Consider the following 23165-nt stretch of genomic DNA (forward strand, 5'->3'; position numbering starts at 1 on the left):
GCTCAGATTGTCACCCAGGTCATTTATATAGATCAGGAACAGTAGAGGTCCCAGGACGCTTCCCTGGGGAACACCTGATATCACTTCAGTTTTACTCGATGATTTGCCGTCTATTACTACGAACTGCGACCTTCCTGACAGGAAATCACGAATCCAGTCGCACAACTGAGACGATACCCCATAGCTCCGCAGCTTGATTAGAAGTCGCTTGTGAGGAACGGTGTCAAAAGCTTTCCGGAAATCTAGAAATACGGAATCAACTTGAGATCCCCTGTCGATAGCGGCCATTACTTCGTGCGAATAAAGAGCTAGCTGCGTTGCACAAGAGCGATGTTTTCTGAAGCCATGCTGATTACGTGTCAATAGATCGTTCCCTTCGAGGTGATTCATAATGTTTGAATACAGTATATGCTCCAAAACCCTACTGCAAACCGACGTCAATGATATAGGTCTGTAGTTAAATGGATTACTCCTACTACCCTTCTTGAACACTGGTGCGACCTGCGCAATTTTCCAATCTGTAGGTACAGATCTATCGGTGAGCGAGCGGTTGTATATGAGTGCTAAGTAGGGAGCTATAGTATCAGCGTAATCTGAAAGGAACCTAATCGGTATACAATCTGGACCTGAAGACTTGCCCGTATCAAGCGATTTGAGTTGCTTCGCAACCCCTAAGGTATCTACTTCTAAGAAACTCATGCTAGCAGATGTTCGTGTTGTACATGTTGTACATGAGAAACTGGAGCATATAATGGACAGGCGAGACTATTTTTCTCTTTTCTAAAATAATATTGTGTATTTGTAGTAGTATGTTTTGAGTCCAGTACTTCGTGAATTCTGATGTGTTATTTATGCAAATCAGGCACATTAAAATGACGATTCATGCCAAAATAGTCTTATTTATCTGGCATGTGTTACAACTCCAGCAGTAGTGGAAAGGACTGTTTCGTTTTATTTAGCAATGCAGATTGAACCAAATCGAAGGACCACACGAGTTATGGGTACTATTTTTATTAGCAGTTGTTTCACTTTTAGACAAAAAGATTGATTTTTCATGTAGTAAAAGGTTTTGATAAAGCTGCAGTGTTCCAATTTCATTCAGCCACATTACTTCAATAGCAGAAAATGTTGTTCCACTCTGTTTTCTACTAGAAATTACCCTTTTTGTAAACATCACAACTCTGTCAGAACAACTTTTGCCTTTAAGTGTAAATATTAGGATCACAGGCTCATTAATGCATTAGAGCAACAACATTGTCTCCCACCTATCACTATTCACTCAAACCTGTGAACTATCTATGCTTTCTCAAGCCAAGTTTAACACAGTAAGATTAACAGGAAAGCCAGCATTTTTAAAATGGTGATGCCTGCAAACATAGCTATTGTGTTTCTAAATTATCAGTATTATCCACAAAGCCTATCCATGTTTATCATAAAGTAATACCTAATCTAGTTAATGAATCTACATAGTTGTAGCAGGTGAAAGGAGCGCCTGGAATGCTATGTTTTTATCTTTCCTTGAATATCAATTTACTTTCAGTGGCATTCTTTATTTCATATTGTAGCTGGCGGAAATTAAACTGGAATATCATATATTGTTCACAATTACTTTGTACACAATTACTTTGAATACTATAAGGTTGTGCAGGACATTGATTTTAACTATTATTGCTTTTGGGTTGGCAACACTTCAGACTACCAAGGAGATTATGTTTTGTTGGGTAAGCAGCATTGTAGGTTGATGTTTATCCTTGTGTCTTTGTTGGTAGTTTTTAAGTTGTTTTCCTACCTACTTTGAACATCTCTAGTAAGTAAACATGTATTCCATATATGACAGTAAATGGCTTTGCAAGTACTAGGGATAACATCTATATAAAGTAGTAAGGACTGTGTTTTTGTTTCACTTTCAATGAAATCAGGTCAGTGAATTTTCAAATTTTTTGGGTTATGTTTATAATCTTTGTGGGGTGTATAGAAACATTGGTGTTTCTATTCACCCCACAATACAAAAATCTAAAAACATCTATTAGTATGCCACAATAATGCTGTATAATTCTCTAGTTATGTTACATGCACAACTAACCTATCTTCCTTGTCTTAGAGCTGCTGTTCAAATATGCCACAGAAATTCAAACCTATCATAGGAGATGGTTACAAAAAACACAGACCTAATCATATAAACAATGTGTTCTCTGACATAAAATCAGGGGTTAGCCTGCAGAAAGCAGCTGAAAAACATGTGATTCATTTTAGCATACTATACTGGCACCCAAAAAGAGGCGCCAACAGTAAACTCCAGGGTGGACAAACTGCCTTGTCTTTTGAACAAGAGAAGCTGTTTGTAGACAGATAGAAAATATGCAGCAAATGGGGCTATCCGAGTGAATTTACAACCTTAAGGCTTCTATTAAAGGATTCTCTGGACAGAAGAGGGAAGGCAGTGAGAAAGTTTACGAATAATCTCCATGGTTGTGATTTTGTGGAATCATTTATGAGGCGACACAAAGATCAATTAGCAGTGCGAATGTGCCTAAACATAAACGCTCCAAAGCTGGTATTACACCAGAAAATGTCAACAGTTACTTCAATGAACTGTCAAAGGAATTGGAGAACATGCTGCCGTCTAATATAATAAATTATGATGAGAGAAACCTTACAGATGATCCAGGAAAACGAAAGGTAGTCACATGGAGGGGAACTAAATATCCCGAAATGGTTATGAACTCCTCAAAGGAATCAATCTCTGTAATGTTTGCAGCAGCAGCAGATGGCACTATACTGCCCCCTTATGTCGTGTATAAGTCTTTGCATTTATATCGAAGCTGGACCAAAGATGGGCCAAAATATGCAAGATGCAATTGGACAAAATCTGGCTGCTTTTATTCGTTCTGCTTCGATGATTGGGTCCTTACAGTTGCTGTCCCATAACTGAAAAGATGGAAGGTAAGAAATTTCTCATTGGAGACAATTTATCTTATATATGAAGATGGTATCTGTTCTTTCGGACATGTCTAAAAGTCAATGGGGACAGTTGAAAATGTGTGCCCTGACTGGGACTCGAACCCGGGATCTCCTGCTTACATGGCAGACACTCTATTTTTTGGGCATGTCCGAAGGAACAGATACCATCTTCACCATCTTCTTCTGTGCGGATGCACAAACTGTACCCAAGCTCTTACAGGAATCAGAAAAAAAGCCACGAGTAATGAGTATGATGGGCAAGGACACTATGAATATACTGCGGGCCAATAAGTTGAGAATGTGGGACTCACAGGAGGCGTGCCAGAGATAAGTATCTGCAGTCGCACTATCCTCTGTGTCCTCAGTGGCTCAGATGGATAAAGCAGCTGCCAAGTAAGCAGGAGATCCCAGGTTCGAGTCCCAGTCGGGGCACACATTTTCTACTGTCCCTGTTGACTTATATCAACGCCTGTATGCAGCTAGGGGTATTCATTTCATTGTAATTTCACAATTTATCTTCGCATCTGTCGATAGAATCAGTTAAGCGGTTACAGGAAAATGACACAAGATTAATATTCCTACCAGCAAATTCAACACACCTGATGCAACTACAGGATGTGATATTTTTTCAGCCTCTTAAAACTACTTGGCCCCAAATATTAGAAGAATGGAAGAAAGGCCTAGGAAGAAATGAGGCAACAGTTCCTAAGGATAAATTACCTCTGCCATTGAAAAAGTTGTGTGACTCCTTGAAGGAAAAAAATGTTATTGCAGGTTTTAGGAAATGTGGGATTGTGCCTCTAGACCGCAATAAAGTGTTGTCAGCGCTCCCGGGTACTGGTACCGGTACACCAGTAAATGAGAACCATGATAAGAACTCTTCCAGAGCCTTAGACAAGACCAGGCTCTTAAACAAAGAAGAAAAAGGACAAAAGTTAATGTCCAACCTGGCAGAAGTGTTAGTGTTGCTGACTCTGAGGCCATGGATGGGGAGGATGTAACGCCCAACTCTTCACTTTACAGTGATCCAAGCCCTTGTACATCTAAACAAGCCAAGAAAACGAAAACAAAATACCAAGAAAAACAGAAAACGTCTTGATTCATCATCAGAGGATGAAGATGCATGCTCAGTGCAGGACAGTGATGAAGACTTGATTTTCACCTCTTCAGATGCTTCAGATCAAGATGAAAATACTGGTATCTCCATAAGCCAAGGTGACTATATGGTGGCCAAAGTATGTGGTAAAACATATTTTCTATGTCATGTCTGCAATACTTTTGTTGGAACATTTTTTAAAAGAGTTCCTCAAACCAAAAAGTTCACAATGACTGAAAAAGAACCTTTTGTCTCAAGAAACGATGTCGTCCTAAAATTGTCGTCACTGGTTCTCAGTTCCAGTGCTCGTTTAAAAAACATGCCATGTTTTAGTAGTAGTAGTAGTAATAGTAGTAGTAGTAGCTTTATTCATCCATATATCTCTTTTTACAAGCATATAGGACATGTTAAAGTATTTACAAGTTTAGATCAATTTAAAATAAGCTAATTCGTATACACATATATTTACATCTTCTAGTTAGAGACAATCATTAGATTTACTCCTGGTATACAATACTTTTTCTACTAATAAGTTATTAAATAATGTAATGCCACACTGTTCACCCATATCTTACTATCAGCCACTGTGCACACTATACAGACATTGATTCATAACACTTCACTCAGTACACACACTAACAAACAAACAAACAAACACACACACACACTGTTGATCTCTGGCCCATTTTTTGTACCGCAACTTCCCATATGCTATCCTGAAAAACTGAGTCAGGATCCCTTCATAATGAGTGACATGTTGAGCTCAGAAAGAGGAAGAGGTGTTAGTATTGTGCTATGCATAGCTTGGGGGGTAAGTATTTCTAGAAAGGAAATAAGAAGAAAGAACATAAAGTGAAGGTATTATATGGAATGTTTGATGTTTTATATTGATTATTATTATTATTATTATTATTATTATTATTATTATTATTATTAATTTTGTATAACTTTTTTATCAAACCCCTACTCTGTTTTATCTAAGTAATCCTTCAATATATAAAATGTATTGTATAACAGATACTTTTTAGCTGCCTTTTTAAATAAGTGTATTTCTGCAATTTCTTTAATATCTTTTGGTAATTTATTTTGGTTTTGAAGATGAACTTTCTGATTTAACAATTTATTAATAATACAGTACCAGGCTCATGGTAAACAGCTGTGTTCTGTTTGTTCACCTTAAGCTTGAATAGATTGGCCATGTAACACAAACATTTTTGTATATTTTACTTACTTTTACAATTAATAAACTGTAACATTTTGAGATTAATTGTTTATCCGTTTATTTTCTAATAGTAAAAATATATTTCATAGCTTTTATCAACCTCTCTTTGCTTTTAAGAGAAACAGTGATATTTTTATAACACTGTTTCTATTCCCCCCTGTCAAGGGGTGATTAGAAACTCTATGTTTAAATTTTATTTAATTTATTGAAAGAAAATAATTGGATGATAATATCATAAGCTGATAGAGCAATACAGACCAGAGTTTTGGGTAGTATTTTTTTGTTTAAACTTGACAAACAGTAAGTAAATTTTTCAACCAAATTTCAAATTTGATGCTATTCATCCCCATTTACGGTATTTTCATCCTGTCGTTGCAAATACAAAAAATGCATGCTTTTTCCACTAATTTTTTCTAGTTGCAACTCAAGATGAAAATAGCCTGAAGGATCTTATATTAAACGTCTGTGAAGTACCATTTTTCTGAAAGTGGTGGCTTATTATATGTGTTTAACGCAGCAAGTTCACTCAGCCACATCTTTAGCAGAAAGTATGGTTCACTCTTATCTCCCATTGGGACAACCTACCATCTTTTAGCGAATGCTTCAGAGCAAAAAACATTGTACACCACCTAGAATTATTCCTATAAAGAATAAATGATTTGCACATATTCAAGCTAGGTCCAACATAGTAAAATTAATAGGAAAGTCAGTCTTTTTCATAAAGCCATATTTACCATAAAGTAATTGCTATATTTTAGTCTTAAGAACATAGGTACTTATCATTAGGTAACAGGGAATCTTTAGTTATTCAGTATACATAATCATAAGGGTCGAAAGGGTGGCTAGGAAGCTATGTTTTTAAATTTCTCTTGATCTGTCAAACAAATTGTCTTATGCTGTTCTTTTTCTTTCTTTCAGAAATGACTGAGTTGCACCAATGAAGCAGCTAGTACTGTCAATCAAATATTTTCCTCTGGTGATTTTTTATGTCCATTGGAGGCTTCATTGGTATTGACAATGGAACAGCCAGCAGAATTATTGAAAGAATGTGTGTGACCCTGACAACATATACAAGAGACAGTGTTGTTAATCATTTCAGTTCTCTGATGTAATTAAATGAGAATAAAATAAACAGATGTATATGGAATTATAAACTTTTATTCTGAATTCATTTGTTTAATTTGTATTTTCTGATCCTAATTCTGAACCTTATGCTCTTTTTTTAATCAATACAGTTCTTCTTTACTTCTCTGGTTCTTGTCATGCTACATTTGAAGCAGCACCATCTACAGCTGTGCTAATTCTTTCATATTTGAGACAGATATTTTTATTCTGAATCAAAACTGGCAGTTTAAGTTGAGATAACTTTAGAAGAGGAATAACACAGTGAAGGTGTCATTGCTCCAGTTACTTCTACTTTCCTCCCAGATTACATGTAGCTGTTAAACATGATTGCAAAAATGATGTATGAAATAGTTACTGCCCCTCAAACTTGTAGGATGTGATATGATAACAGCTTTTAGTTTGGATATGTGCCGTAGGTACATGTATACCCCAGGATTACAAAAATAACTGCAAAAGTGGATGCACAATGTTCAGTTATCCAGCAAAGGTACTTTCTAAGACATGAATACAACAGCAAGGTAGCCAGTAGCACCTCTCAGGATTGTCTGTCAAATGAGACAGATAATCTGAGTGTTGTCATAGTCTGAGACACTGAAAAACCAACTATTTCACAAAACAGAATGTATTTCACAGTTGCTTTTATATTATGTTCCTATGTGAACTGTGGCGTCCTTTTCTTGACAACTTTATCAAATCGTAAATTTTATTGTAAACAACTTGGAACTTGCATTCCACATATGGGACAACACCAATCTGTAGCCTCTGCTCGAGCGACCGCCACGGTTGCAGATTCGAATCCTGCCTCGAGCATGGATGTGTGTGATGTCCTTAGGTTAGTTAGGTTTAAGTAGTTCTAAGTTCTAGGGGACTGATGACCTCAGAAGTTAAGTCCCATCGTGTTCATAACCATTTGAACCATTTGTAGCCTCTGCTATCTTATATAAGCATAATATTTACGTGCTGCTTTCTTGTGGACAAAAAATCATATGCCTGTTGCTGCTGCTCTTGCGTTCTATGTGAGGTAGTTTATGAATGGAAACTGTTGCATATCTTTCTTATACTTTATTCAGAATTCTAGAAAGATCTCTTACTGAACAAACAACAAATACATGATCCTTTAACTAACTTTACGATAGGTCATTCTACTGTTCTACATGGTAAGTACCCTACAAACTTAGTTCAATGTTTTGTACTAATGTTTTCACTGAATGAGACCGCAGAAGTTTTCGTGTTTTCTTCTACACTGTCGGACTCGTCTACAGTATCTGCCAGTCTCAAAATATCCTCAAACGAACAATTTTGGCATCTGGAATGCTTATCGCTCACGATAGATACGCTATTTCTATAGATGAGGACTGAAGTAAATATGAAATGACATACACGAAAATAGCCAGTGTGTTCTTAAGTTGTTGCCAATTTGACTGGACAGGAACGTTATTGTGGGATTAACTAGCCGAGGAATAAAATGGTGAACAATGCGCACTTAGTTAATTTGTGGTTAGCCTAGTCCTCAGTTAGCTATCCCTGTATTTAATGCAAAATTGTGCAATAGGCTCTTAGAATAGGAAAGAAAATACTGAGAACCCGTAGCACATATCAGAAAGTTAATATAGTTACTTCATTTATACATGCTACCTTACACGTTATTATCCAACAGCCTTTGAGATTGTGTGGCTGCACCTGTTTTTGGTCCACTGTCTCGTTGGCAGAGAGGAACGACATACATTTTTTGTAGTAGACACGAAAATAGAGACAAAGTTTAGTCAAGGATGGAGAAAAACAACAGAAATCATTGGAACATGGGACCTCTGTGGAATACGAAGTGGGAGGCTTTCATCTTGTTAAAAATCATAAGTATAGTATAAAAAGTGAGAATGTAGTTGAAGAATTCTATGCATTATATGGAGGATTTTCCTGTGGTTATCACTACACCACATTCCGAGGCCCTGGTGCTAGTGAAACTCGCTACCAAAAACATGAAAGGACTGTTTAACACACGAAATGTACTATTATTTGTAGGTGAATAGACAAAAGTATGAAAGCCAGAGAAGCAATGTCAAAAGTTTTGGCACCGAAGCATATTCATGATCTTCAAACCATGACTGGGCATTTGTGGAAAACAATTGTTCTATAATGCAATGATTTGAGAGGATATTTTCGGAAAAGTCTCACTATAATCACGTTTGTTTTATGCAAGGTGATTTTTTTCCACCATGTATGAACTCTAGAGAGTGATCAATGAGATGATAGGGAAAAAAACGTCTAACAAATGTATGTCCAGAAATGTATGGTTTCCTTGCTAGAGACAATTTATTCAGTAATACATTGTTACAGAGACTGTGGTTTAATACACACTGTATCATGGAGCCATAGTCACAGTATGTGCTGAAAATGATTTCCAGATGCCTCAATGCATGCATTTCCATGCCTTAGTATGTTCTGTCACACACGTTCGTATCGGCCAGGCTGCATTTCAACAGTGGCAAAGGCTGCTCCATTGTCTCTGCACCTGAAATGGGCCCTGCTTACATGATACTTTTTAGATGTCCCCACACCCGGTGAACGAGCAGGCCATACACCTGGACCCCCTTGTCTGAGGGATTGACCTGGGAAGACATGATTGATATGCATCTGGATGTTAACAGCAAAGTGGGATATAGCACCTTCATGAAGAAGCCACATAACCCGTCGAATCATCAATGGCACTTCTTCCAGCAGGGGAGGCAAACGCTGATAGTTCTGGCCTGTTGGGCGACGTGGAAGGAAGTCTCGTCCCAAAATATGGTTGCCAATTATCTCGGCCCATGAAGTCCATCTGGGCAAATGCTAATGATTCGCTGCCACCATACAATGGCCGTTCTGCATACTACTCCACAGATAACTGTTATGAAAGTTGAAGATACCACGAAATGTAAAAGTGGTATGTGGGTCACTTGGGACCACCCCTTCGTCTAGGGTTAAATTTAACCATAATTTTATTTATCTGTTATGGTTCGATGCAACCACACAAATAATTTCAATTATCCACTGGATATGGTTCTTGTCAACCATAAACTCTTTTTATTTTTAATGGTTAAAAACCAACCACCCTAGATCACTTGGGAACACCCCCTCGTCTAGCCTTAAATTTTAACCATAACTTTATTTATCTTTTAAGGTTCCATTGAACCTTAAAAAATCCTTTCACTTATAACTTGGATATGGTTGTTGTCTACCTTAAACTCATTTTATTTTTAATGGTTAAAAACCAACCACACACACTCCAATCAGGTTTCGGAAAGTAACTCTTGTTTAAGGTGAAAGTAACCATAAAATTGTTTTACCTTTCTTATCAGTTATGGTTTGTGTCTACCTTAAAAATTACTTTACTTATCTTATGAGCTATGGTTTGTGTCTACCTTAAATCTATTTTACCTATCTTATTATCTATGGTTTGTGTCTACCTTACTTATACCATTACTCTATTATTTTTGTATTTATTTGTTGTCTAATACCCCCATGGCAACATATCGATAATATTATCTGTTTCTTGACAAATCATTCTTTTATCATAATCGAATTTGAATTCTTTACTAACATCCTTATTAATCAAGCGTTTAGATTTTGTATCTCTTGTAATCATTTTGTATTTCAATTTAACCTTATCGATGTCCTTATCCACAATATTTTTCATAGTTTTGATGTTCAATGCTTTAGAGTTTTCATAGTTTAACGTGAAACCTTTCACCTTCGTTGTCTCCTTCCCTTTACTTGTCAAGTATCCGTAGCTCTTAGGTCCTGTAGAGATCCAATCTGTGATATAGTCATCATTCCCCAGTTCATCAGTCCATTCACCCAACATACAACCTGTTTCAACTGTGTTTGAACCATCATCTATATAAATAACACTATCCGTATCGTAGTAGACCACATTTGATCCTAATCTGTCCAACATATCGTAAAGCCTAAGTCTTGCATTTGAAGTAGTGAATGCTGCTATAAACACGTTGGTAGACAAACTATCCTCAACGAAATGATCTTTATACTTATAGGTGACTTGAACTATATTGTCATTAATAAATATCATGTTGCTTACATCAACTCTGTCATCCAACATTATTTGGTACCACCTTTTAACATCCAGTACATATTCACTCTGGGTCAAGTTTTGTCTTTGTCCAAATTTACCCCACAATGAGTTTAAGCAAATCTTTGAAACGGCACGCTTACCAGGATTTGGAAGCATCTCTTCAGGATTCAGATCGATATCACGGCATTTCTTAACAGCTGCAGTGTACTCTTCCATAGTTTTAAAGTCATCTTTCCACCCACTTGTTTCTAGCTTTATTTTCATAAAGTCCTTAACGTATCCTTTAAAGAGATCTTTACTCTTTTCTTCGAAATGCCAAACCTCGTATACTTCTACCACCTTGTAGCCCTTCTGTATAGCTTTGTTAACTTCGTCTGTGGTCCACGTTCCTATTATTGCTCTTTCACCATCGGAGTGCTGACAAGCATCACATTTCTCCTCAATACACTTTCCGCACAACGCAAATATCAGCTTCTCCTTCTTAACAGGCAGTACTGGATGGTAAAGCTTACGCGGTGCTAATACCTTGCACTTGATCAAACCATACCAGTCACCATTGTAACTCTTAGGTTTGTATATTTTTACAGGGTGACCGACAGGGTAGTCATCGAAATACTGTACTGTAGGATAGAGGCTACTTACATCTATGTATCTCAGTTTTTTATTCTGTACTTTAAGCTTCCTCGCATTGGTCCTCCCTCCAAAGAAAGCATCTCTAGGGTTCAGTGGCTCTACTACGGGTGTACACTTACTCAACGCCGATTTGTATTCTTTGCTTTTAACCCATTTACATTCCCACATTTCGATCAAGTTATACCCTCCACTTAAAATTTGATCACTTCTTCGTTTGGTCTTCTCCCTCAAGTCTCCCATAGTCTCATTGTTGACATTGTTGATAGTATCTTCATTATAACAATCAGGACAACCGTGCCAAAAGCAACCATGGTATTGATACACAGTATTGGTCTCTTTGTTGAAGCCATCTACCTTTGCTCCACAAATCACGACTTCACCACCATTTAAAGCGTGCTGTACATTCTCAAATGTGTTTAGCCACCCGATTGATGCTTCACTATACATTTCTTTCTTATCACTTTTTATCACAACCATAGTATTTTCCTGGAGATACTTTGATCTATAAATACCCATACAAACGCAATCGTGATGTACTGAAAAGGATCGATGTTAGCAATCTCTAAAAATTGTTTCCTCAGCTCTAGGCAACCTCTACGCAGAATATCTACGTCAGAGTTACAGTAGTCCATAAATTCCTTTTGAAAGTCAAATATATAGTTTTCTTTAACCTTTTGGTGATACCACTCAAGGAACTCTTTTTCGAGCCTTCGCCTTCATCGTATCAATTCCATAGTATTTGGTATCAGGTATAGGTCCAACATAATTTTGCTTATCCCTTGTATTGAAAAAATGGGGGAAGTAACCTTTCTTAAGTTCTTTCAGTCCGAATGTTTTTGGAAACTCGCTCAGGGGCGAAGCTACAAAATTATGGCTATCGATAATCTTAATCAAACCGTTTACCTCAAGCATCATTAACTTTGTTCCATTGTATATAGTGTATGGTTTCAACGTATTCTCTATGCAGTATTTCAAGATAAATTGTGAGTCATACCCTTCAGCGTTGTGTGCGATGGCGGTGTAACCTTGATGGTTCTTAGAAATCAACCACTTACAGAACTCTTCATTCGTATTAAAGCTTAATTTGGTCCCGTTGATGTAATGTGCAACTACCAAATTAGGTATGTGCACTCCAGTATCTTCCTCATACCCAATGAACTGCGTTACAATTTCCATCAGTGTGTTAGTGTAGAGTACTTTGTACTCTTGTTCTGAAATGTCTCCTTTACTAAATTGTTTTCGAAGCCTAATGAGTTTTGCATTGTTGATAAGTTTATCCTCGTTTTTGCAGGCAAAATGTTCCAAGAACCTTTCCTTATCTGTCGCTGTGCAAACACACCTTGTATCACACTTCCCACCTTTTTGTTGTTTGTTCTGTAGGTAGCATTAATGTTCGCCAGTCTTATAAGGTTCCATGCAGTTAAAGCAGAAGGAGTATCGACATTCGTGTTCCTTAGATCTCTGAAGAACCATATTACATCCTCTGCACTTGTAAACTGCCTTACAAACCTCAGAGTGATGATTCAAACATTCCTGGTTATAACAATATCTATTGCAATCTCTACAGTAAACCTTAGCTTTATCTTCAGGAGACTGTGCAGGCTTCTTACACAAAATACACACATTTATGTTCTTCTTACACTTGTGCTTATCCTTGTTGTTGTAAGGTGAGTTACAAGTATCACAGTAATATACACTACCCAAGAAAGCTTTCATACTGTTTATGACGTCAAAGTGGTTCCCGTTTTTGTGTAGATAAATTTTTGTATCCCTTTGTTCACCAGAGTATATAACTGAATTAAAATTTTGAATATTCAATAACTTTTACACGTTCTTTATATCCTCTAAAGTAAAACCTTTCTCATTGTAGCCACCGAATCTTTTGCACAACTCTTCAGTTAACTCTGTTTGAATGCGTCTGCCGCCTCTGACATCTTTAATATTAATGTCACTAAGTTTCCTACCGAGAACCTCATTCGTGTGGTAGGTCAGGGCTGTTACTATGGCTTGTGGGCAGCACAAGTTATCTTTGTTCTTTATTTGAGTGATGCATCTTTTGGTTCTCACATCTTCAGACAGATTTATAATTTTGGACCTACCTTGACCTCTAGGTATATTCAGAATTTTAATATTGAACCTGGTTTGTGTGATATTTAAGTTGTCGTTAGAAGATAGAATTCTGCCTATATGGCTCATGAATGTTCTAGCACTGACTTCTGATTGAACCACAGTCGAAATGTCGTGGTGAAAATTCGGATTACTTGCTACTACCGTTAATTTATCTCCTTTTTTGTAGTTACCCTTCTCTTTGGCCAGTTTAACCATTGCGTTGATGGCATTCTCAACTTCCATAATCTTAACAATTTTTATGGTGTAATCTACTTCAGTAGCATTAAATTTTTTAATGAATCGCGAGTTGGTCTCTGTGATGGTGTATGGTGGCTTGCGTTCTTCCTTAGGTGGTTCTATCAAGTCCTCGTGGAAGCCTAACTCTTGAGCTACCTTATTACGAAAGACAATGTCTTGCGTCTTCAAAATAGATTCGATTATTTCAGCCTTCCTCATCCTAACAGTCACCTTAATGTTTTTACTTCTACTGATGTCTATAAGCTGTGATACCCTTAGCTTTTCCAAATCCTGTTTCTTGTACAACATGTCCTTAATCTTTTCCAAAGCTTCTTTAAGTTGCGATTTCTTCATTTTCGAAAACCCACTAAGATTATAATCTTTAGCCATGGTTCTAAGATCTTCGCGGTATATTTTATCCTTGTTTTGCTCCTCCTTCTCTTCATTGTTTGGATCATTCTTAAGATGACTCTTTGATTTCAAGTGCCTGGACCAGTTCTTATAAGTGATGTTCACTCCACACTTGTTGCAGTGCTTACCTGCGTAGTTATATTTATTTCCTTTCGACATACTCATTTATTGAATGATTTATTTCTTTACGTGAAAAATACTTCTAAGTATCTCGTTCGTCTACCTGCTACAAATAGTTTTAATTCCATCCATTGTTTATGGTTGGTCCGATGGTCTTGACTCGGGTCCATAGGTCACGTCTTTGTCTATTAAGGTTAAAGTTAGCCTCTTCAACAAGACGCTCTATAGCCCTACGTTGAACCACATTATCATCAATTGTTGTTGTGGTTAATATGGATTTAATCAACTCATCAACCTCTTCTTCCGATAGGGTTGCAACCGACCTCTTTTGAACCACAACACCCTCCTGTGTATGGGCCAGTTCGGTTGTGGTACGCGTTATGGTTTCGAGTGGAACCTCAACGATAGGTTCGGGCTCAAGGTCCAGTGTATCATTCACAATCTGTTGAAGGGACCCATTAGCCAGGTCGATCAAAGCCGTATGGTTATCTATAGCCATATCTACAACCTTCTTAAGCCAGGAGAGATGGATGATGTAAAGCTCCTTGGTCTTAACCTCAAGGAAACCATACAGGGTATCCTTAACCATCGCCTCTATGGTCTCATAATGGTTACAGTGGGCGTAGTAGACTGGAATGTACGGATCGTCTACGGATGAACCTGTCTGGTACGATTACATCCTTGACTTTAGGGTCTTGTAGTTAAGGCTACCACCAACCTTATACTTGTTGTCGGACAGATACGATCGTTTGGTCACTATGTAAATGAATTGATCCTTTGTTCATGGTGTGGTTGAATCCGTAAGCTTACCAATCAACCTAACACGACGCTTTAGACGCTCCTTTTGTTTAGCTTCCTCTAAAGCTTCTTGTTTGGCTTGGGCAAGCTCTTGAGCTTTAAGTTCGAGTTCGGCCTTTAGCCTATCCTGTTCAGCTTGGTGTGTTGTATCCTTTATGGTTAGTTGGTCCATTGCATAAGTCAGTTCAAGTTGATTAAGTTCGGTTAGGGATTGTGACCTCTGGTTCATAAAGTTATGGGTGTAGTGACCATAACTGAAAATGAACTCTTCAAGGCTAACATAATAGTCCCGTATGGTATCTGCCATCTTGGTGTTAAGGCCCATTACAGCCTTTTTAAAGTTTCTGATATTCATATACAACCATTGTTTGTTGTTAAGGTTGTTAAGACCCACAATTTCTAATTCTTTGGTAAAATGTGGATAGCCTATGGTTCGTTGGTCAGTATGGCTAATTGAACCATATGGTATCTTCTTTTTATCGAGAAGCTTACGAAACCGTTCAGTTTGATCGGACCAATTACGACCACCATAACCCATCCATGTTAACAATGATGTGGTTAAAATGACACTGTTAGCCCAGCCCCTGCTACAGCAGGGACACCCTGTGGTGAACCATAACACGACACATCACCAGTACCATGTTTAGGTTCAAGTGAACCACAATTATCACCTGGAGGTGATGATTTTGAACCTAATGCGAACCATAGTTGTTGAAACCAATCACTGTTAAGATCGTTTTTAAGATCGTCAAATTCGTTATGGTTATTAATGAAGCTAAACATGTCTTCGGGTCCTAAACCATACGTTAAGCTATACAAATGCTTTAAAACCTTAAGCTTAACGTTATGGTTTGGTTTCCTGTTAAGTAGAGCCATAACACCATCCTTATTAATGTAGATAGCCTTACCTTCTGTTTGGTTTAATCCATCCATTAATTCTGACAATGGTTTCTTATTCATAACATCAACATAGTCTTGAAGGGTCTGCCTTGCGTCTTTCCACCCTAACGCCAAGCACACATCCTTTCCACAAAAGTGGTCCTCAACAACCTTAATGGTCTTATCACTTCCTTCAACTTTCAATGTATTCATTTATTGACCCATAGAGAAAATTTTTAAAACAGCCTATACCAATCATGTTAATGACACCATAACTTTAAAAGAGCCTTTGCTCCTTTAAAGTACTAAACGTTCCTTTAAGTAGGTTTAATGGGTCCTATAACACTACGAATAGCTTTAGATGAACCATTATTATTAACAAGAGTGCGCGGTAAGTACCCATTAGCCATAAACTCGTATCGATCCCTAGCGTCCAAATTAATGGCTCTAGTTGAACTTATGTCTTGAATAAATGAAGCATCCATACAGGTACTCTTTGTAAGGTTTTGTAGACTTTAAAAATAATTTCTTCACCTAATTTAGTCAGATTGTGGTATTATTTCAACCATCAACTTTTCAAATTGTTTTTCTAGTTGTGACATACCTTCACCTATTTCAGCGAGTTCTCTCTCGTCTTCTACGTGCTCCATAATAGTCAGTTGTAAGTACTGAAGCCTGATTAGATAATTAAAAACAATATCTTTCAGGTTTTCAGGCACCTTATTTATATCAAAAGGAAGTTCTGCTGATCTGTCACAGCCTTTCATTAAGGCCGTCATGATTCCAGGAGTTATTAGGTAATTACTCAGGGTTATTTATTGACTGATTTATTTCTTTAGGTGAAAAAACTTCTTAGTATCTACCTGCTACAGTCAGACACCTTATTTATATCAAAAGGAAGAACCGCTGGTTAATAAAAAAAAATTTCATTAAAAAATGGCAAAACCTCGGCGCCGAGGAACCCTTCGGGGACTTCTCCTTAAACTGTTCTTGTCGTTCTTCTTCTGCCCCGCAGGGTTTTTCTCCTCTATTTCCGCGTCTCGTCCCATGTTTGACGTATGAGGGAGAGCGGTTCTGTGCGGACGTCTCACGACGTCTTTCCAAATCCCACAATGAAATACAGCACTCAGTTTCTTTATTACAGAGGTTGGCCAGGCCTCTGACCGGACGTGCTGAGCCACCACGCCGGCGAGAAGAACTTACCCGAGTGAGGTATTAAGCTTGTCTACAGTGGCACTTACTCGAGTAAGTGTGTGTGAACGTTCCATTTTTATTTATATTATGTTGTATAACCGACTTAATAACATGCAAAAATACAATTTCTTAATGGGAAAATTACGTTTAAATCAAGGTTATTCGCTTAAGACGAAGTTAAAATATTACGATGGATCAGCGCCATCTGTACGCTACAGTGTGACTAATGCAGGCGATAGTGACGTCGGCGACCTGACCTTCACCGTTGCCTTCTCAGCTAGCTATCGCAGTCGCAGCAGCCCTGGCCGTGAAGCTATCGCAATAGACGAAACGCGCCTGTTCATACTAGTGTCAATGAAAATACGGAAGGATCTACTCGTCACCGCCTGATTTATTATTTATTATTTCCATTCAAATAAATGAACAGAATAGTTCTACTTTCAATCTTATCCTTAGTATCTGCTCACAATGAATCAGCAATAAAATATTTGCACAACTTTGGGTACTTAGACTACCAAGAAGATCAACTTTCTCAATTGAGTGAAGAAGCATACAAAGACGCACTTACCTTATTCCAGCACAAGTATAATCTACCAGCTAATGGTGAACTGACTGACGAAACTTTACAGTTAATGGACAAACCCAGGTGACGAGTGGAAGATAACGTTTTAAGCTTTACTACACACATCCATAAATGGAATAAGAAGAATATAATATTGCATTACTTTCTTGCAACTAGAAAAATGTTACAGGTGGCAGAGGCAGCATTCAAAATGTGGCAGGAACACACGGATCTTACTTTTGAGAACAGCAACCGAAGTCCTGATATTGTTATTTCGAACAAGAGAGGGTCTCATAGAAGACAAAATCTAGTCTCACAATTCTGTCATCGAAGTTTCGATGGTAGAGGGAGAGTATTAGCGCATGCAGATTATCCTAATTTGTACAACGACCCCTTTGAAATTCACATTGATCAGGATGAATATTGGTATATGGAAATGGACAATAACACACCTTCTTCACAAACAAACCTATTTACAGTGTTAGTTCACGAGATTGGTCACACGCTGGGTATGGCACATTCAGATTTCTCTGAATCAATGATGTACGCATTCTACAATAACACTATCCTGAGTCTATCTGAAGATGATATACGTGGTATTCAAAGTTTATATGGGAAACGTGCTTCTAGCGAAACGGAACATCACCCTAGTAAACCTCCTACTTCGGGTGCTCCCTCAACCAAAGCAGTGCCTGAAAAGGAACCTGATTTATGCAGAATGAAGCAGTTTGGAAGTTCTGTGATTGTGAATGAGTTTCTACACATTTTATATGGAAGGTGGGTTTGGATGACTACTCTAAATAGCAACGAGGATCATTCAAAACCACAGCTTATCACAGACTGGTTAATGTTTCTGCCTTAACGATTTGAAAATGTGTCTGCTATTTATCAGAGGCCATCAGGTGAAGTCGTTCTGATTATTAACAGCATGGTATATATAGTTAAAGTACCTAGCTTAGCGTTAGAACCTGGTTACCCAAAAATGGTATCTGATATAGGGTTACGACAAAATTCGGTTGTACATGGAGCTGTGAACACTTACTCAGGTAGAACCGTCATTTTTTATGACCACATATATTTTGCAGAAATAGATGAACGTAGCTTTAAAGCAAAGGCTTATGGTGTGATTAGTAAAAGTTTCCCAGGGGTACCTTCCGCCTTAGATTCTGTTTTCAGATACATAAATGGTTTGCTGTACTTCTTCAAGGATGGTATATTCTATGAGTACAATGAAATCTCAAACATACTAGTAAGAGCAGGGAAATTCGAACTTTCTTTATTTGGTACAAACTGTCCCAAGAAGTCATCTTCTTTTACGGCACTAGTACAGACCTTGAAAGATACCGTGACTCAGCTGGAGAAAGTGACAGGTTAGAAAGGTCTTCAAACGTACAAACATCCCAACGTCCAATGTACCAACGTCAACGTCAACGTACCAACATCAACGTCAACGTCAACATACCAAAGTACCAATGTCAACATCAACATACCAACGTACCAATGTCAACGTCAACATCAACGTCAACGTACCAACGTACCAACGTCAACGTACCAACGTCAACGTCAACGTACCAACGTCAACGTACAAACATCAACGTCAACGTCCCAACGTCCAACGTCAACGTCAACATACCAATGTCAACGTCAACGTTAACGTCCAACGAATAATTTTATATTTTCTCCTTAAATAAATGTTTGCAAAATATGATGAAAAGCTTGTTAAGCAAGCAAAAAAGAACAGAAAGAAATTCAAAGAAATCAAAGACCAATTTAAAGAATGGAAAATTAAGCCTATAACCGAATACGAAAAATACAAAAAGGAGGACCAACCAGTAATTGACAAATTAGATGTGATAGGGAAAGACGTGATTGACGCTATAGAGAAAAATCGTGAGATTGAAAAACAGTTGATACCTTATGATGGAAACTATCACGATATGTTTCCTATACCACCTACTCCTGAGGTAACATTGTTTGAGAGAAGCTTATTTGTTGGTGACCCCATAACACCAAAGACACGTAAGAGGTTGGAGCCTATGTTGGAACAAATTGAAGAAGAGGAACGCCAGAAGATGAAAGCCGTTACAGACTACTCAACAACTTATTTGGGACCGAAAGCTTCAAAATACTTGGGCGATCTAGGTGACACAATTTTTGGAATCCGTTTTGATAATGGGAGGCATTACATGGGTGACTCCGAAGTAACATTCAACAACGATAATATTATGGTGAAGGGGTACAACTTTAATGCCAGCGATGGATTGATGAAACTTCTGACTCAGAGAAACATACCACTTGAAAGCTACACACCTGACGACCTTGATACATATACAACTATGCTGAATGTGACCAATGCGATATATCAGAACATTGATCCAAAGGGGAATAAACCCAAGTCAAGCAGCAGCGAAAAGTACAACAACATCATTAAACCAATATGGCAGTCACTCAAGAAAGTACGTGGTAACTCGCCAAACACAAAGGGTGGTATGGGCTTTCTAAAGAGGTATGCAGACAAACCGGTGGAGTACGTGTGGATGAATGACGTCAGAGACTTAATTGATAGGCTAATGGTTATTCATGGTGAAGAGAATGCGGGAAATAATAACTACCACAATGAGAAAGTCGGAATAACCAAGATGCTTATGAGTAAATTTAATGACTTCGTAGTAAATAATCCAAAGGGGATACCCTACCTAATTCGTTTCCTGAATAATCTTCCTCATACGTTATGGAAGGCAGAAAGTTATGGAAAGGGTTTAGTGAACACACTAATTAATAATCTTCCTGTTGAAATGCATTTACCTGGATACAATTACTGTGGCCCTGGTACCAAACTAGAAGAAAGATTAGCTAGAGGTGATGCAGGAGTTAATCCTCTAGATGAAGCGTGTAAAAGGCATGATATTGCCTACAGAGACCATAAAGATTTGGAACAAAGACACCAAGCTGATAAAGAACTTCAGAAGGCCGCAAAGGAAAGGCTGTTCAGCAAAGATGCTTCCCTAGGAGAAAGATTAGGTTCAACAGCTGTTGCTGGAATAATGTTTGGGAAAAGGAAGCTGGGACTAGGGTTAGACGATAATGGATGGACACTGTGAAATGTGAATGAAGAAGTGTAATTTTAATGGGTCACAACCCATTAAAATTTAATATGAGTGTTGCATTAAAATATTTAATTTATTTGAGATAATAAATGAAAGGATTTAGTATTGACTACAACATTCCCTCCAGTGGGAATCCGAGAGCGAAATCTATTAAAATAAAACTGTCCAATGACGACCTGAAAAATCATGCCTTTCTTGATGCTTATCTTATAGAGACTCAAATGAAACAGAAAGCTAATAAACTTAAAAAAGGTGGTAGCTTACTGATAACATTTTCTATACCTGTTGTGAAGAAGATACTCGAGTACCTAAACTCTAAGTGATTGAAAGCAGGTTCTGGATTGAATAAGCACGAAGGTGGATTTCTACCACTGATACTTGCAGCCTTGGGTGCAATCGGTTCTTTAGCTGGTGGTGCTGTGGCAATAACAAGTGCTGTGCAGAAGAAGCAAAAGGAAGACGCAGAGTTAACGGAGCAAAAGAGGCATAATCTTGAAATGGAAAAGAAAGCGGGTTATGGTATCTTTAAAAAAAAGTCGAAAAAATTGTGCAAAAATATAATCACCCATTGAGCAACTATGATATCGAGAGGTTAGCAAAGTCTTTAAAAATCAAAAATTTTAGAGGTGCATTCATGGCCGACAAGTTACCGTTAGAACCTAAAGAAGTAGAATCAGGGGTAGTTAACTTGGATACATCTGATCACGTAGGTACTCACTGGATATGCTACTTCAAGAAGGGTGATGAAAAATTCGTTTTTGATTCGTTTGGTGGTAGTATTCCACTTAGCTTAGTACATTACTTGGGCCAGATCATTTGTTTTATAATACTGAGAGAATTCAGAATTTTGACCAGTATATATGTGGCCATTTGTGTATGCTTGTATTGCATCTATTTACAGATAGATGAAGTTTTAGTAAAATTCTTGATACAATAAATGAACATATTTGGAAACAAGGAGCATCCTAAAGGATGCAACATAAACGCTGGAGAAATAGAAAACATCAAAACTGAAGTATCAAAAATTGATCCAAAAATACAAGGTTTGATTAAACAGTTTCATAAAGAATTGCGTAACATTTTTAGGACAACTAAAACTTATATTGATTTCAAAGGTAGAAGATTAGTAGATTTAAAAGATCCAGTAAGTAGTTATGATGCGGTTATGAAACAATATTTAGAAAATGAATTAAATAATCTCGTCAACAAAGCTGAATACACAAGTATTCTAACGTTATTGAATAATTACGTGAACAAAACCGATCTTAGCCATTACTACAGTAAAAAGGACTTAGAGAAAATTTTCTCCGATTGTTATACAAAGTATGATCTGACTTCATACATTAACAAAACAGAGGTATCTCTGAATAAAGTATGTGATAAGCAAATTGCTAAATTCACTTTTATGACAGGAGAAGAACGTTTCGAACACATATTTGAGTATGCTATAAATATAAAAAGAATTATTTTAAAATCTTATGGTGAAGGAAAACCAAGTTATAACGACTTTGATTTGAAATTAGTTACCTACTCCGGAGACCAGTCAATAATGCCTTTAAGCAATGTTGAATTCTTAGATTTCAAGAGCAAACCAGTACTTATGGTTCCAAACACTAAATTAACAATTGCTCTGAAGAAGTCCGTTAAGAAAGTACCTGTTGAAGCAAAGGTTCTTATATTTGGTGAACTTGCATCAATTACTGATGCTATTGATGAGGGCTTAGAATCTTGATTTTTAATTTTCAATTAAATAAATGATGGATGATAAACATATTTGGTGTCTAAGCTGCAAAAAAGTTACTACTACACTTCATCCCAAGAGAATTGTGACGAAAAACGGTCGTCATAGGATTGAGGGCTATTGTGCAGAATGTAATACCAAGAAAAGTAAGTTTATAAAAATAAAGTAATGTCTCCAAAAAGTAAAAGTATTCGTAGAAAAAGTTTTAAGAAAAAAGGGTGACAAAGTATTTGTTAAGTGGCTAGGTTTTGATAGCTCACACAATAGTTGGGTAAACAGAAAAAATGTGGTATTTTAATGGTTAAAAAACCATTAAAATCTGATAAAAGTTTTAATTTTATTACGGCACCTACCGTCATACAGCTTTCGAGTCATGTCAACAGTTATGAATCCAAAGTCCTCGTTCCACACCTTACTGCAAAGCTCTTTACAGTCATTCCATTTAAAGTCTCCACCTACAAATTCGTCATAGATGTGCTTCAAATTAATGTCATCTTGTCTAAATATGTTCAAAAAGTTAAGGTTGTCTCTCAACTGCTTGGGTATTTTAGAATACGTTTGCGCTAAGTAGAAACAGTCAATGTTCTTATGTCTTCCTCTGGTAAAGTATTCTCTTACAATATCTTGGTTTTCTGATATAAAGTCGTCAAACACCACAACAGACCGGTCTTCACACTCATCTAATGGTATAACGTCATCACAGTTACTAACAAAAGTTGCTACCTTCTCGTTGTGTTCCTTTTCAATTCTTTCGCATTTTTCCATAAGATGTATGTACTTAAACTGTTCTAAGCTTTTCGAGTAGATGTACCAGTGCTTAATATTGTTCCAGTTAAGCCAGCCTAGGCACAACAGATAGTTATCAACCATTAATGTTGTTTTACCACAGCTACTAGGCCCG

Source organism: Schistocerca gregaria, chromosome 8 (assembly GCF_023897955.1).
Source record: "Schistocerca gregaria isolate iqSchGreg1 chromosome 8, iqSchGreg1.2, whole genome shotgun sequence".
NCBI lineage: Eukaryota > Metazoa > Arthropoda > Insecta > Orthoptera > Acrididae > Schistocerca > Schistocerca gregaria.